The 15992-nt window shown below is 44.0% G+C and overlaps 1 pseudogene; it reads left to right on the forward strand.

Moving 5' to 3' along the window:
- The first annotated feature begins 5347 nt into the window (after positions 1–5347).
- On the forward strand, positions 5348–10198 carry LOC100300531 (cationic amino acid transporter 3-like; annotated as a pseudogene).
- Positions 10199–15992: the final 5794 nt, after the last annotated feature.

A 15992-nucleotide genomic window follows, 5' to 3' on the forward strand; every position in this document is an offset into this window, starting at 1 on the left:
TATCTCTTCTTGCTATTCTTTGGAATTCTGCATCCAGATGCTTATATCTTTCCTTTTCTCCTTTGCTTTTCACTTCTCTTCTTTTCACAGCTATTTGTAAGGCCTCCTCAGACAGCCATTTTGCTTTTTTGCATTTCTTTTCCATGGGGATAGTCTAGATCCCTCTCTCCTGTACAATGTCACAAACATCTGTCCATAGTTCATCAGGCACTATATCTATCAAATGTAGTCCCTTAAATCTATTTCTCACTTCCACTGTATAATCATAAGGGATTTGATATAGGTCATACCTGAATGGTCTAGTGGTTTTCCCTACTTTCTTCAATTTCAGTCTGAATTTGGCAATAAACAGTTCATGATCTGAGCCACAGTCAGCTCCTGGTCTTGTTTTTGTTGACTGTATAGAGCTTCTCCATCCTTGGCTGCAAAGAATATAATCAATCTGATTTTGGTGTTAACCATCTGGTGATGTCCATGTGTACAGTCTTCTCTTGTGTTGTTGAAAGAGGGTGTTTGTTATGACCAGTGCATTTTATTGGCAAAACTCTATTAGTCTTTGCCCTGCTTCATTCCATATTCCAAGGCCAAATTTGCCTGTTACTCCAGGTGTTTCTCGACTTCCTACTTTTGCATTCCAGTCCCCTATAATGAAAAGGACATCTTTTTGGGGTGTTAGTTCTAAAAGGTCTTGTAGGTCTTCATAGAACCGTTCAACTTCAGCTTCTTCAGCGTTACTGGTTGGGGCATAGACTTGGATTACTGTGATATTGAATGGTTTGCCTTGGAAATGAACAGAGATCATTCTGTCGTTTTTGAGATTGCATCCAAGTACTGCATTTCGGACTCTTTTGTTGACCATGATGGCTACTCCATTTCTTCTGAGGGATTCCTGCCCACAGTAGTAGATATAATGGTCATCTGAGTTAAATTCACCCATTCCAGTCCATTTCAGTTTGCTGATTCTTAGAAGGTCGACGTTCACTCTTGCCATCTCCTGTTTGACCACTTCCAATTTGCCTTGATTCATGGACCTGACATTCCAGGTTCCTATGCAACATTGCTCTTTACAGCATCGGACCTTTCTTCTATCACCAGTCACATCCACATCTGGGTATTGTTTTTGCTTTGGCTCCATCCCTTCATTCTTTCTGGAGTTACTTCTCCACTGATCTCCAGTAGCATATTGGGCACCTACTGACCTGGGGAGTTCCTCTTTCAGTATCCTATCATTTTGCCTTTTCATACTGTTCATGGGGTTCTCAAGGCAAGAATACTGAAGTGGTTTGCCATTCCCTTCTCCAGTGGACCACATTCTGTCAGACCTCTCCACCATGACCCACCCATCTTGGGTGGCCCCACAGGCATGGCTTAGTTTCATTGAGTTAGACAGGGCTGTGATCCTAGTGTGATTAGATTGACTAGTTTCTGTGATTATGGTTTCAATGTGTCTGCCCTCTGATGCCCTCTTGAAACACCTACCATCTTACTTGGGTTTCTCTAAAAGACCTCTCAGGACCTACCCCGAGGGCAACCACAGAAGAGTCAGGGCTGATAGCAACACTTCAGATGCTCCCCGCCCACCCAGCCCCATCCCCACCCCAACAACCCAGGGGTAAGGACTATCTTCTGTGCTCAGGACTCCCCACTTCAGTTCTTGTAGATATCTCAGCTCCAGCCCTGCATGGCTTAACCTCAGCCTCCCTGACTGACCCAGTGCACCAGGCTCTGCTCCAAGGATCCAGTAAGTCTCGGGTCACCCTTTCCTGTAGAAGACTGGGCGCTGAGTTCACATCCTCCCAAATAGACCTCTGCAACCCCAGAGTGCAGGGGGCTCAGCCCGGCTCCTGCCTGAGGGCGCAGAGACCCATTTTCCAGATGAAAACAGGAGTTGGGGACTGCACGTATGAGGAGAGTTAGGGTTTGAGGGATTGGATCAAGTGTGGATACTTTAAGACTCTTTTTAGACTCTTTAATATTCAAGCAATAATAAAGATTCCCCTTATGCAAAGTTTATGGTAGGAATGCTGATGTCAGTCTCCTGTATACTGTTGGCCTCCATATCTGAGAGTTCCTCCTCTGTGGATATGGGGACAATTTAAGGGACTTGAGAATCCTCCAATTTTGGTAACTGCAGAGATGACTGTATGGTGATTTATATTAAATTGTCATGGGATTTGCTGCACCCAAAAACTCTGTGAAGCTGGCTCTATTGCATATCATTGGCAGCATTTTTTAAATGGTGATAAAATATATATGGGCTTCCCTGGTGGCTCAGTGGTAAAGAATTCACCTGAAATTCAGGAGATGCAAGAGATGTGGGTTCAATCCTGGGGCTAGAAAGATCCCCTCGAGTAGGAAATGGCAACCCACTCCAGTATTCTTACCTGGGAAATCTCATGGGCAGAAATCTCATGTAGCCTGGCAAGCTACAGTCCATGGGATAACAGAGTCAGACACATGAGTGACTGAGCACACACACACACACAAAATACACATAGCAAAAGTTTGCCATCTGAAACATTTTTAAGTGTCCAGTTGAATAGTGGGGCACATTTTGATGCAACATATTTTGCTTCCCTCAATTCTCATACACTTCCAGTAACTTCAAAAGACATTAAAAGTTTTATTCATGATTGTAGAAACCATAGCTCAGAGATGAAGAATTTGTCTGATGTGTTATTTTGCCCCCTGCACCCCTTAACTCCATTGTTCCAAGCAATTATACTCTTGGGGTCAAGGGCCAATGGACATTCTTAATGGCTTTGTGTCTTGTTTTCTCTGCAGATCGGAGCCCCCTCGATTATGTCTAGGATGCTGCATCATTATGTTCGCCAATTTGGTCAGAAACTTATCCACAAGCAGCCGCTGGAGCCCAGACAGGAGTCTGAGAAACCCAGAGCTTATCTGAACACCCTCGACCTGGTGGCCGTGGGTGTGGGCAGCACCCTGGGAGCTGGTGTGTACATCCTGACTGGTGAATTAGCCAAAGTGAGAGCTGGACCAGCAACCGTCATCTGCTTCCTGGTGGCTGCCTTGTCTTGTGTGATGTCTAGTCTCTGCTTTGCTGAGTTTGGGGCCCAGGTACCATGCTCTGGTACTACGTATCTCTACAGCTACATCGCCATGGGTCAACTGTGTGCCTTCATCACTGGCTGGAACCTCATACTGTCCTATGTCATTGGTGAGATGATGGATTGAGGGGAGAGTGTTGGGGCTTCAGATCAGGAAATTACTAAGTGGGTTTCAGGTCTTCACTCATTCATGAGAACATTGTTTTTGACCTTGTGAAGTGGATAATAGTGGCAAGAAAACCCCACAACTTCATTGTACTTAAGTCTATCCTGTTTTTCTTAAATAATTGGACCAAGAACCCAGAGGAAAGGGAACTGTAGGGAGCGGGTGAGAGGGAGGCATGGTCCACAGGCTCATCCCCTCCCCTTAGTGAAGTCTTTGCTCAGCTGTTGCCTTCGTGGGATTTTATTTACACCTGAACTTAAAATTTCAACCCACATCTTCCAGCTCTCCTGATCCCAACTTTGTTATATTTTCTTGTATAAAATTGATCTCCTCATAGCATATTAAACAGCTGACCTATTTTGTGAATCATCTGGGTCTTCCTTCTCCAACCCATGAAAAGAAACTCTTTGAGATTAAATATTTTGTTTGAGCTCCCCCCCAACCAAAATATACCATATCAAGAATTGGTTTATGTTTGTCAATGAATATTCCTTCTTCTGTTGCTGCAGCCATAGCCAGCATGGCCAGGGCATGGAGCTACATCTTTGACAACCTGAAAGAACAATTATTGAAGGATTCCACTTAAATGAGGTGCTTAGAGTGGTCAAATTCATTGAGATAGACAGTAGAATGGTGATTGCCAGGAATTAAGAGGAGGAGAAAGGGAAATTGTTTAACGAGTATATGATTTCAGTTTTGCACGATGAAAAGGTCCTGGACAAAATGTGAATGTACTTAACACAAATGAACTGGACACATAAAATGATTAAAGTGGTAAATTTCAAGTTATGGGTATTTTACCACCAAAAAAAAAAAAAACCCTCTCAGGATCTCCCCTGAGGGTAACCACAGAAGAGTCAGGGCTGATAGTAACACTGCAGATGCTCCCTGCCCACACAGCCCCATCTCCACCCCAACAATCCAGGGCTGAGGACTGTCTTCTGTGCTCAGGACTCCCCACTTCTATTCTTGGAGATGTCTCAGCTCCAGCCCCACATGGCTTAACCTCAGCCTCCCTGACTGACCCAGTGCTCCAGGCTCTGCTCCAAGGATCCAGTAAGTCTCAGGTCACCCCTATCTGTAGGAGACTGGGTGCTGAGTTCACATCCTCCCAAAAAGGCTTCTGCAACCCCAGAGTGCAGGAGGTTCAGTCTGGCTCCAGCCTGAGGGCGGAGAGACCTGTTTTCCAGCTGAAAACAGGAACTGGGGACTGTATGTGTGAGAAGAGGTAGGGTCTAGGGGGCTTGGATCAAGTCAGGACATTTTGAGACTCTTTAATATTCAAACAATATTAAAGATTTCCCTTATACAAGGTTTATGGTGTGAATAGTGATGACAGCCCCTGTACACTGTTGTCCTCTGTATCTGAGAGTTCCTCCTCTGTAGATATGGGAATGATATAAGGGACTTGAGAATCCTCCAATTTTGGTAACTGCAGAGATGACTATATGGTGATTTATATTAAATTATCATGGGATTTGCTATACCCAAAAACTCTGTGATGCTGGCTCTATTGTATATCATTGGCAGCGTTTTTAAAATGATGATAAAATATGAATGGGCTTCCCTGGTGACTCAGTGGTAAAGAATTCACCTGCAATGCAGGAGATGCAAGAGATGTGGGTTCAGTCCTGGGATTGAGAAGATGCCCTCGAGTAAGAAATGGCAACCTACTCCAGTATTCTTGCCTTGGAAATCTCAAGGGCAGAGGAGCCTGGCAAGCTACAGTATGTGGGATCGCAAAGAGTCGGACACACGAGTGACTGAGCACACACACACACGCAAAATACACATAGCACAAAATTTGCCATCTGAAACATTTTTAAGTGTCCAGTTCAACAGTGTGGCACATTTTGATGCAACATATTTTGCTTCCCTCAATTCTCATACACTTCCAGTAACTTCAAAAGACATTAAAAGTTTTATTCATGATTGTAGAAACCATAGCTCAGAGATGAAGAATTTGCCTGATGTGTTATTTTGCCCCCTGCACCCCTTAACTCCATTGTTCCAAGGAATTATACTCTCAGGGTCAAGGGCCAATGGACATTCTTGATGGCTTTGTGTCTTGTTTTCTCTGCAGATCGGAGCCACCTCAATTATGTCTAGGATGCTGCATCAGTATGTTCATCAATTTGGTCAGAAACTTATCCACAAGTGGCCCCTGGAGCCCAGACAGGAGTCTGAGAGAACCACAGCTTATCTGAACACCCTCGACCTGGTGGCCGTGGGTGTGGGCAGCACCCTGGGAGCTGGTGTGTACATCCTGACTGGTGAATTAGCCAAAATGAGAGCTGGACCAGCACCTGTCATCTGCTTCCTGGTGGCCGCCTTGTCTTGTGTGATGTCTAGTCTCTGCTTTACTGAATTTGGGGCCCGGGTACCGCGCTCTGGTACTGCGTATCTCTACAGCTATGTCACCAGGGGTCAACTGTGTGCCTTCATCACTGGCTGGAACCTCATACTGTCCTATGTCATTGGTGAGGTGATGGATTGAGGGGAGAGTGTGGGGCTTCAGATCAGGAAATTAGGAGGTAGGTTTCAGGTCTTCACTCATTCATGAGAGCATTGTTTTTGACCTTGTGGAGTGAAATGGATAATAGTGGCAAGAAAACCCCACAACTTCATTGTACTTAAGTCTATCCTGTTTTTCTTAAATAATTGGACCAAGAACCCAGAGGAAAGGGAACTGTAGGGAGCGGGTGAGAGGGAGGCATGGCCCACAGGCTCATCCCCTCCCCTTAGTGAAGTCTTTGCTCAGCTGTTGCCTTCGTGGGATTTTATTTACACCTGGACTTAAAATTTCAACCCACATCTTCCAGCTCTCCTGATCCCAACTTTCTGTTATATTTTCTTGTATAAAATTGATCTCCTCAAAGCATATTAAACAGCTGACCTATTTTGTGAATCATCTGGGTCTGCCCTCTCCAACCCATGAAAAGAAACTCTTTGAGATTAAATATTTTGTTTGAGCCACCCCCCCCCAAATATACCATATCAAGAATAGATTTATGCTTGTCAATGAATATTCCTTCTTCTGTTGCTGCAGCCATGGCCAGTGTGGCCAGGACGTGGAGCTACATCTTTGACAACCTGATTGGGAACCACATCTCTCAGGTGTTACAAGAATCTTTCTCTCTGAATATGCCTTACTTCCTGGCCAGGTATCCAGATTTTTTTGCCCTGGGCCTGGTGCTGCTGGTCACAGGTGAGACAGGGGTCAGTGATAGGAAGCAGGGAGTAAGGTGTGGAAGGGGGAAGTGGGGAGGGAAAGGCTTGGGATTGAAGAATGCTAGGGGATTAGGACTGGAAAGGAGGATGTGTGACACAAAAGACTGGAAGGCAAGACATAGACCATTGTTTCCCACACTTGGCATTATTGACAGTCTGGGCTGGATCATTCAAAGGTGTGGAAGTGTGCACTTCAGGTTTAAACAAAAAAAAAAAAGATTCTTGTTGGATGTTGAGTAGCATCTCTGAGAAAATCAGAATGTCTCCAGACATTTCCAAAAGTCAACAGGTGGACAAATCACCCCAACTGAGGCTCAATTACTTAGACCTATAAGTTTCTTCTCTATATTAAGACCAAATATGGGTTATCATTTTATAAAAAATATCTTTTAAATTTTTGTTTATGTATTTGGCCGTGATGGAAATTAGATATGGTGCACAGACTCTCTACTTGTGCCACTCGGGCTCCAGGGTGCAAGGGCACAGGCCTGCTTGCTCTGCAGCATGTGGGATCTTAGCTCCCTGACTAGGGATCAAACGCACATCCCCTGCATTGCAAGGCAGATTCTTAAACACTGGGCCATCAGGGAAGTCCCCAAAGATGTGTTTTAATTGAGAGGAAATTAATATAGCATAAAATTAAACATTTCATTATTTTTCCCAGCTGTATTGAAATATAAATACAACACTGTATAAATTTAAGGTTTACATGAGATGATTTGGTAGATGTATATATTGTGAGGTGATTGTCACCATAAGAATTTAACCATCTTAAAGTGTACATTCAGTGGGACTTAGCTGTTGGGCAACCATCACCTCTATATAGTCCCAAACATGTTCATCACGCTAAAAGAAAACCCTGTACCACTGAACAGTCACTTCCATCTGTCCACTACCACCAACCGCCAGCCCCGGGCAACCACTAGTCTGCTTTCTGTTTCTATGGATTTGGCTACCTTGGATGTCTCATACGCCATCTTGCCCACAGGACTACAGGTTCTGGGAGTTCGTGAGTTGACCCTGGTTAACAAAGTGTTCACAGGCATCAGCATTTTGGTTCTCAGCTTCATCATCCTCTCTGGCTTCATTAAGGGAGACCTGCACAACTGGAAGCTCACAGAACAGGACTACATATTGAACACATCTGGATCCACTGATACCTCTAGGTTAGAAGGGTTCTCTTGGCCATTGTAATGCATGTGAGGGTGCAGAACTGGGAATATGGTGGGGACTAAAGAGATCTTGGCTGATGGATCCAGATAACAGGGTCCTGGAGCCAGGACTTGTGATATGAAGGGAGAAGCCCAGTGGAGGTGGCTGAACTCACTTTACCCAACTTCTTCCTTATCCCTTCTCTCATCATAGCTTTGCCCCTCTGGGTTGTGGAGGGTTTGTGCCCTTTGACTTTGAAGGAATTCTCCATGGAGGAGCTACATGTTTCTACGCATTTCTTGGCTTTGATTTCATTGCCACTAGAGGTAACATGGTTATTGTGTGTTCCATCAGGGGTTTGGGGCCAATTTGGCTGCCCTTGGCATTAGGAGTTGGGAGAAGGTGATCCTGGTTTTGAACATTGAGAAGGGAATGTAATTTTGTGATTTCACTCCAGTGTTTACCTGACCCAGTACTTCCCCCATCCTGCAGGGGGAGAAGCCCTAAATCCTCAGTGGTCCATCCCCATCAGCATCATGATCACGCTCTTCATCTGCTTTTTGGCATATTTTGGGGTCTCAGTGGCACTCACCCTCATGGTCCCCTACTACCAGATTCATCATGACAGCCCCGTCCCACAGGCTTTTCTCCACGTTGGCTGGGACCCTGCCAGATATGTCGTGGCTGTTGGCACCCTCTGTGCTCTTACATCCAGGTCAGTATCATGGCTTTCTCCCCATCTACTGTCAGATGCTCAGGTATCCCAGGCCTCAGCATTGAGAGACAAGAGGGAAGGACACCTTGCCCCATGTAGACTAGGGAACAGATGCCCTGGTCTCTCCTGCTTCTCCACATCCCCAACATGCTCCCATTTCCTCTTCCAGCTGCCTTGGTACCATGTTCACCACCCCTCCTGTGATCTGTGCAATGGCAGAAGACAGGCTCCTTTTCTGGGGCCTTGCGCAGATCCATGCCCGCACCTGTACTCCCATCATGGCCATCATGTCTGCTGGAAACCTTGCAGGTGGATAAACAAAACCCTCTACTTCATTGTTTGACTTCCCTCCCTTGCATGTTTCCAGTGGTTTCTCACGCTCTCTCCCCACCTTGTTCATGCCCTCTTTCTAGGGGTCATGGCATTACTCTTTGAGTTCAGGGATCTTGTGGACTTCCTGTCAATTGGGACTCTGTTTTACTCCCTGGTGGCTTTTTCTGTGCTTGTCCTCAGGTGAGACTCCACTACACCTTGACTGGGGACCTTGGACTTGTGGGGATTAATGGGGTTGTAATCATCTTCTGCCTTCATGCTACCTTCTAAATGTGTTTCTCTGCTTAATGCAGAACAGATGTAGAATAAGCTGTGTGATGTTGGATGAGCAGGGGCTGCTGTTAATACTGCCATAATGCCTCTAATTCAGGTACCAGTGAGATTAGAATTTAAGCAAGAAGGAGAAAACTGAGGTGAAGCCCAAAGTTGAAGGAAGTTCTTTCGACTCTGTACCTGAAGCAGGAAACTCAAATATTCTAAAGAGCCTGGGGTTTTCTACCAGCACCAACCCCACCCAGAAATCTGGCCAGATTGTCTATGGATGTGCCTCCCTGCTTGGTGAGCACTGGGGTTTCTCTTTGGTCATACTCTGAAACTGACAAGATGGGTGGGATTCTGTGTCTTTGGCAGTTAAGGAGGAGTCATGGAGATATGATGGCCCTTTCTGATGTAAGCAGTTTCATGGGTGGACTCAAGATCCTGACATCTTTGTCTTCTGGGTCCAGCCTGTTCTCCTCCTCCTTGACCCTTGCAGTTCTCCTGCTGACCATCCTGAGCCTGCTCCTGGCCCAGTGGCCCAGACGTGTATTCTCTGGAGACCCCATACTCACAACAGTGGCTGTGCTGCTGCTGCTGCTCATCACTGGGGTCACGGTCATCATCTGGAGGCAGCCCCAGGACCCCACTGCTCTTTACTTCAAGGTAAGTGACCTTACATGTCCAAACTGTCCACCTTGAGTGAATGAAGTCTGCATGCTTTGAGGTCTAAACATCTTTGCTGGACAAAGGAAGAAGGAAATTTGCTAAAACAAATGGACCCTTCCCTGGCCCACACTCAGCACTTTACATATACAATCTCAGTAGGCACTGAACATACAGCCTGAATTGGACTGAATGTAGGGTAGGGTAGGGTCTCCCTTTCAGATGTCTGGGCTACGTTGAGAGATTAACTGACTCTACCCACAGGCCCCTGCTCTGCCTGTCCTCCCACTGGTGAGCATCTTTGTGAATGTTTACCTGATGATGCAGATGACCTCTGGGACCTGGGCCCAGTTTGGTATCTGGAATGTGATTGGTAAGTGGTTTTCTGGGATAAAGACTCCACTTGAGTGACTGAACCCAAGCTGAAATCCCCCAAACTGTCTTAATAGGAGACTTCTTGGGCCTCTGTAAATGAGGAGAGCACCTACTTTTCCTTCTCACTGTCTCATTTTCCTATTAGGATTTCTCATATACTTTGGATATGGGATCCGACACAGCCTGGCAGAGAACAACCATCAATAGCCACCAGCCTCCACCTCCAAGACTTGACAAAAACATATCAGGTCCTGAAGCATCTTAACCACAGGAAAGAGATGCTATGTGGAACCACTCCATACAATGGAGGATCTGCTGGTTCAAGAGACACTTTGAGCCTCGATGGAGTATGAAGGTGGAAGGCATTTACAGCTGCGTATTTTTGCCAGTGGACAAAATGACTTTGATGTTTTACAATTTGTAAGCAAATTTTTTAAAGCATAATATTCATATAGATTCCTATGCTGGGAAGATCCACTGGAGAAGGGATAGGCTACCCATTCCAGTATTCTTGGGATTCCACAGTATTCTTGTGGCTCAGCTGGTAAAGAATCTGCCTGCAATGTGGGAGACCTGGGTTCAACCCCTGGGTTGGGAAGATTCCCTAGAGAAGAGAAAGGCTATCCACTCCAGTATTCTAGCCTGGAGAATTCTATGGACAGTCCATGGGTTTACAAAGAGTTGGACATGACTGAGTCATTCCCTTTATTCATATAGAATAGTTCATGCATCAGAAGTGAGCAACAACATGATTTTTCACAAAGAAAGTACAACAACATAACCAGCAACTAGAGGAAGAAATAAAATATTAACATGCACATAAGAAGCACCTTCTTGTACCTAATTCCAGCAAAAACACAGAGATTGAAATTTCAAAAGGAAACACACATAACTACATATTTTGTCTAGAGTTACACTTTACATTCAGTTCAGTTCAGCTGCTCAGTTGTGTCCGACTCTTTGAGACCCCATGAATCGCAGCACACCAGGCCTTCCTGTCCATCACCAACTCCTGGAGTTCACCCAGACTCACGTCCATCGAGTCAGTGATGCCATCCAGCCATCTCATCTTCTGTCGTCCCCTTCTCCTCCTGCCCCCAATCCCTCCCAGCATCAGACTCTTTTCCAATGAGTCAGCTCTTTGCATGAGGTGGCCAAAGTACTGGAGTTTCAGCTTTAGCATCATTCCTTCCAAAGAAATCCCAGGACTGATCTCCTTCAGAATGGACTGGTTGGATCTCCTTGCAGTTCAAGGGACTCTCAAGAGTCTTCTCCAACACCATAGTTCAAAAGCATCAATTCTTTGGCGCTCAGCCTTCTTCACAGTCCAACTCTCACATCCATACATGACCACAGGAAAAACCATAGCCTTGACCAGACAAACCTATGTTGGCAAAGTAATGTCTCTGCTTTTCAATATGCTATCTAGGTTGGTCATAACTTTCCTTCCAAGGAGTAAGCGTCTTTTAATTTCATGGCTGCAGTCACCATCTGCAGTCATTTTGGAGCCCAAAAAAATAAAGTCTGACACTGTTTCCACTGTTTCCCCATCTATTTCCCATGAAGTGATGGGACCGGATGCCATGATCTTCGTTTTCTGAATGTTGAGCTTTAAGCCAATTTTTCACTCTCCACTTTCACTTTCATCAAGAGGCTTTTTAGTTCCTCTTCACTTTCTGCCATAAGGGTGGTGTCATCTGCATATCTGAGGTTATTGATATTTCTCCCAGCAATCTTGATTCCAGCTTGTGCTTCTTCCAGTCCAGCGTTTCTCATGATGTACTCTGCATAGAAGTTAAATACAGCCTTGACGTATTCCTTTTCCTATTTGGAACCAGTCTGTTGTTCCATGTCCAGTTCTAACTGTTGCTTCCTGACCTGCATACAAATTTCTCAAGAGGCAGATCAGGTGGTCTGGTATTCCCATCTCTTTCTGAATTTTCCACAGTTTATTGTGATCCGCACAAAGGCTTTGGCATAGTCAATAAAGCAGAAATAGATGTTTTTCTGGAACTCTTTTGCTTTTTCGATGATCCAGCGGAAGTTGGCCATTTGATCTCTGGTTCCTCTGCCTTTTCTAAAACCGGCTTGAACATCAGGAAGTTCATGGTTCACATATTGCTGAAGCCTGGCTTGGAGAATTTTGAGCATTACTTTACTAGCGTGTGAGATGAGTGCAATTGTGCGGTAGTTTGAGCATTCTTTGGCATTGCCTTTCTTTGGGATTGGAATGAAAACTGACCTTTTCCAGTCCTGCTGAGTTTTCCAAATTTGCTAGCATACAAATAGGTTGGAAGTAACAGTAAGGGACTTCCCTGGTGGCTCAGACAGTAAAGCGTCTGCCTACAATGCGGAAGACCCAGTTTCAATCCCTGGGTGGGGAAGATCCCCTGGAGAAGGAAATGGCAATCCACTCCAGTATTCTTGCCTGGTAAATCCCATGGATGGAGGAGCTTGGTAGACTACAGTCCGTGGAGTCGCAAAGAGTCGGACATAATTGAAAGACTTCACTTTCAACAGTAAGGGAACAGATATAATGTGCAAATGTAATAGTAGAAAGCCAAGGCAGCTATATTAATATCAAACAAAGTAGACTTTAAGAAAAAGAGAATACTCACTGATAAATTGGATCATTTCATAATGATAAAGCAAAACAGTCATTTTTATCCCTCCCCAACTTTATTGAGTTATAGTGTAGTGGTGGTGGTTTGGTCCCTAAGTTGTGTCCAACTCCTTGTGACTCCATGGACTGTAGCCCTCCAGGCTCCTCTGTCCACGGGATTTTCCAGGCAAGAATACTGGAGTGGGTTGCCATCTCCTTCTCCAAGGAATCTTCCCCGATCCAGGGATCGAACTCATGTCTCCTGCATTGCAGGTGGATTCTTAACTGACTGAGCCACCAGGGAAGCCAGTCACATAATCTTAGAGTTACACAACAGAGTTGATGGGGGAAAGTTCTTTATTGAAAAAATACTTTGCCAGAGGAGAGGGAAGTGGATGGGAAGTAACGGTTGGTTGATAAAGGGTGACAGTTGCATAGAACTAAAAGGAACTGAAATTGGAGAGACAAGATTAAAAGGTGCTGCTGCAGAATTAATGTTTAAATTGGGCTTACGGACATTGAGGACATTGGTAATAATGAAGTACAGGACTGTTGGTGGGATGAATAGCTGATGTAGAGTGAACGAGGGATGGAGGTCAAGATATTGAGTACAAGTTATTGGGGCTTCCCTGGTGGCTTAGAGGTTAAAAGCGTCTGACTGCAATGCAGGAGACCTGAGTTCGATCCCTGGGTTGGGAAGATCCCGTGGAGAAGGAAATGGCAACCCACTCCAGTACTCTTGCCTGGAGAATCCCATGGATGGAGGAGCCTGGTGGGCTACAGTCCACGGGGTCGCAAAGAGTCAGACACGACTGAGCGACTTCACTCAACAAGTTATTAGGTTAATTTAAAAACAGATGAGGGTTCACAGAATTAGTACTGCAGTATCTTACAAGTTCTGAGATAACAGGCTTAGAAAGCAGTTCATGGAGACTGATTCTTTTGAGTAAAGCTTTGATGGAAGAGGCTGACATCACCTGATTGCTGTTCTTCCCTTACTGCTGGGGGACAACCAGATATCCCGTGCTACCCAATGTGCTGTAACAGGCAACACAGAATACTGTCCATGAAAGAGTCTTGATGAGAAGTTGAATCAGAATGTATTCAAGCTTCTAGTTCAACTGCTAGTTCGTAGAAGACCTTAAGAGTTTCATCCAAAAACATTATTAGCCAAAACCAGAATGTGGACAATTCTCTAGCAAGGAAAAATGATGCACTTTCTGTAACAATTAAATGATATGACCCAAAGTGGAGAGTTAATGTAGACATACCTTGGAGATTTGGTTCCAAACCACTGCAATAAGGAGAATTGGCAATAAAGAGAGTCACACAATTCTTTGTTTTTCCAGTGCATATAAGCTATTTTATACTACACTGTAGTCTGTTCAGTGTGCTATAGCACTGTCTAATTAAACAATGTATAGACCTTATTTTTAAAGATGTTATCGCTAAGAAATGCTTACCATCATCTGATGACTCAAGGTTGCCACAAAGCTTCAATTGTAAAAAAGTAAAAAATACAGTATTTGCAAAACACAACAAAGAAACTTATATCTGTAAATACGTATGTATCTTTATATTCAATTTATATGTAATTAATACATATAAGTATTAATATTCATAAAATGTGTATCTATGTAAAGTATTTGTATTAAAACAGTACATAATGTATAGAACTTTATAATTGGGTAAATTAATTAAAATGCAGTAAACGTGTACACTGATGGAGAAATGTTTTATAGATGTGTGTGGGTGTGGGTGTGGGTACATTCACTAAGTTTTGTCTGACTCTTTGAAACATGGACTGTAGCCCGCCAGGTTCCTCTGTCCATGGGATTCTCCAGGCAAGAACACTGGAGTGGGTTGCCATTCCCTTCTCCAGGGGATATTCCCAACCCAGCGATCAAACACACATCTCCTGGACTGGCGAGCGGATTCTTTACCACAGACCCACATGGGAAGCCATTTTATAGATTATACATTTGATCCATCATCTCAGTTTCCTGTACAATCATTTGTATGTGTGGTTTGGGCAGCAGACTTTAAGCAGATGGGGATATATGTCATGAGTAACTTGATAGCTAGGGAAAGGATAATAATATTAAAACAATAATCATCTATAAAGCAGTGTGGAAAATTTGCCTAGTCCCAAGGGGAACCAACTAATCAGGTCATTGAAAGGGTCAGTCTGTGTTACATTTTGCAACCATTTTGCCCCTTGGAAAATTTTTTCTGTGTGTGTCTCAATGTCTTCTGAGGTAGTAATGTAAGTCAAAGAAGTCATGTGAGTAATAGTATAATGTCTTCTTGTTTCGCCAGTAGAAAATCTAGGGCAATTCTATTCTCTAAAACCTACTTTGGCTGAGGGTTTTAGGTATATCTGTTGTGCTACAATTCTTTCTGTGGTTTCTTCAGTTATTTGAGCAATGGTGGCTTATAGATTTCTAAGTATATTTCTGTTTACACATACCCTTGGGCTAGGAACCAAGATTCCCAAAGACTTTGCCACCAGCTATCTCGGTATCCTGCTAACATGGATCTCTTGACTCTGTAATGGGGAGGTAACATAATGACCCAATACCATAAACCTACTTGCCAGTTATTGAGACATACCTTGGTTAGATGGATTAGTTCCAGAACCACATATGAAGCCAAAACCCAGGAGAGCAGAAGGCAGATTTGGACAAATGGGGACCCTCATACACTCTTGTTGGGAATGTAAATTTGTGCAAACACTATAAAACACAATATGGAGGTTTCTCAAAAAACTAAAAATAGAACTACCATCTGACCCAGCAAGTCCACTCCTGGGTATATATCCAATAAAAACAAAAACACTAATTTGAAAAGATGCATGCCCTTCTATGTTCATAGCAGCATCATTCACAATTGCCAACAAATGGAAGCAACCTAAGTATCCATCAACAGATGAATGGATAGGCCTTCCCTGGTGGTCCATTCACTTCCAATGCAGGGTACACAGATATATGATGCCTAGTCCAGGGAAGATCCTACATGCCATGGGGAAACTAAGCCTGTGAACCACAGCTACTGAACCCACATCCTGCAAATACTGAGGCCCTTGCAGCTAGAAACCATGCTCTGCAACAAGAAAAACCCCTGCAATGAGAAGCTTGCTCACTGCAACTAGAGAGTAGTCCCCACTTGTTAAAACTAGAAAAAGCCCACGTGCAACAAGGAAGACCCAGCGCAGCCAAAAGTAATATAAGTAAATAATTTTTAAAAAAGAAATCAGATGAATGGATAAAGAAGATGTCATATAAATATTTATATATGTGTGTGTGTATATATACATATAATGATATACTACGCAGCTGGAAAAAGAACTAAAACTCTCCACAATAGCTTAATCTACTTCACTCCGTCTTGTGTGGTTGGCTTTATTTTTTTTGTTTGTTTGTTTCA

This window comes from Bos taurus, chromosome 18, assembly GCF_002263795.3.
Source record: "Bos taurus isolate L1 Dominette 01449 registration number 42190680 breed Hereford chromosome 18, ARS-UCD2.0, whole genome shotgun sequence".
NCBI lineage: Eukaryota > Metazoa > Chordata > Mammalia > Artiodactyla > Bovidae > Bos > Bos taurus.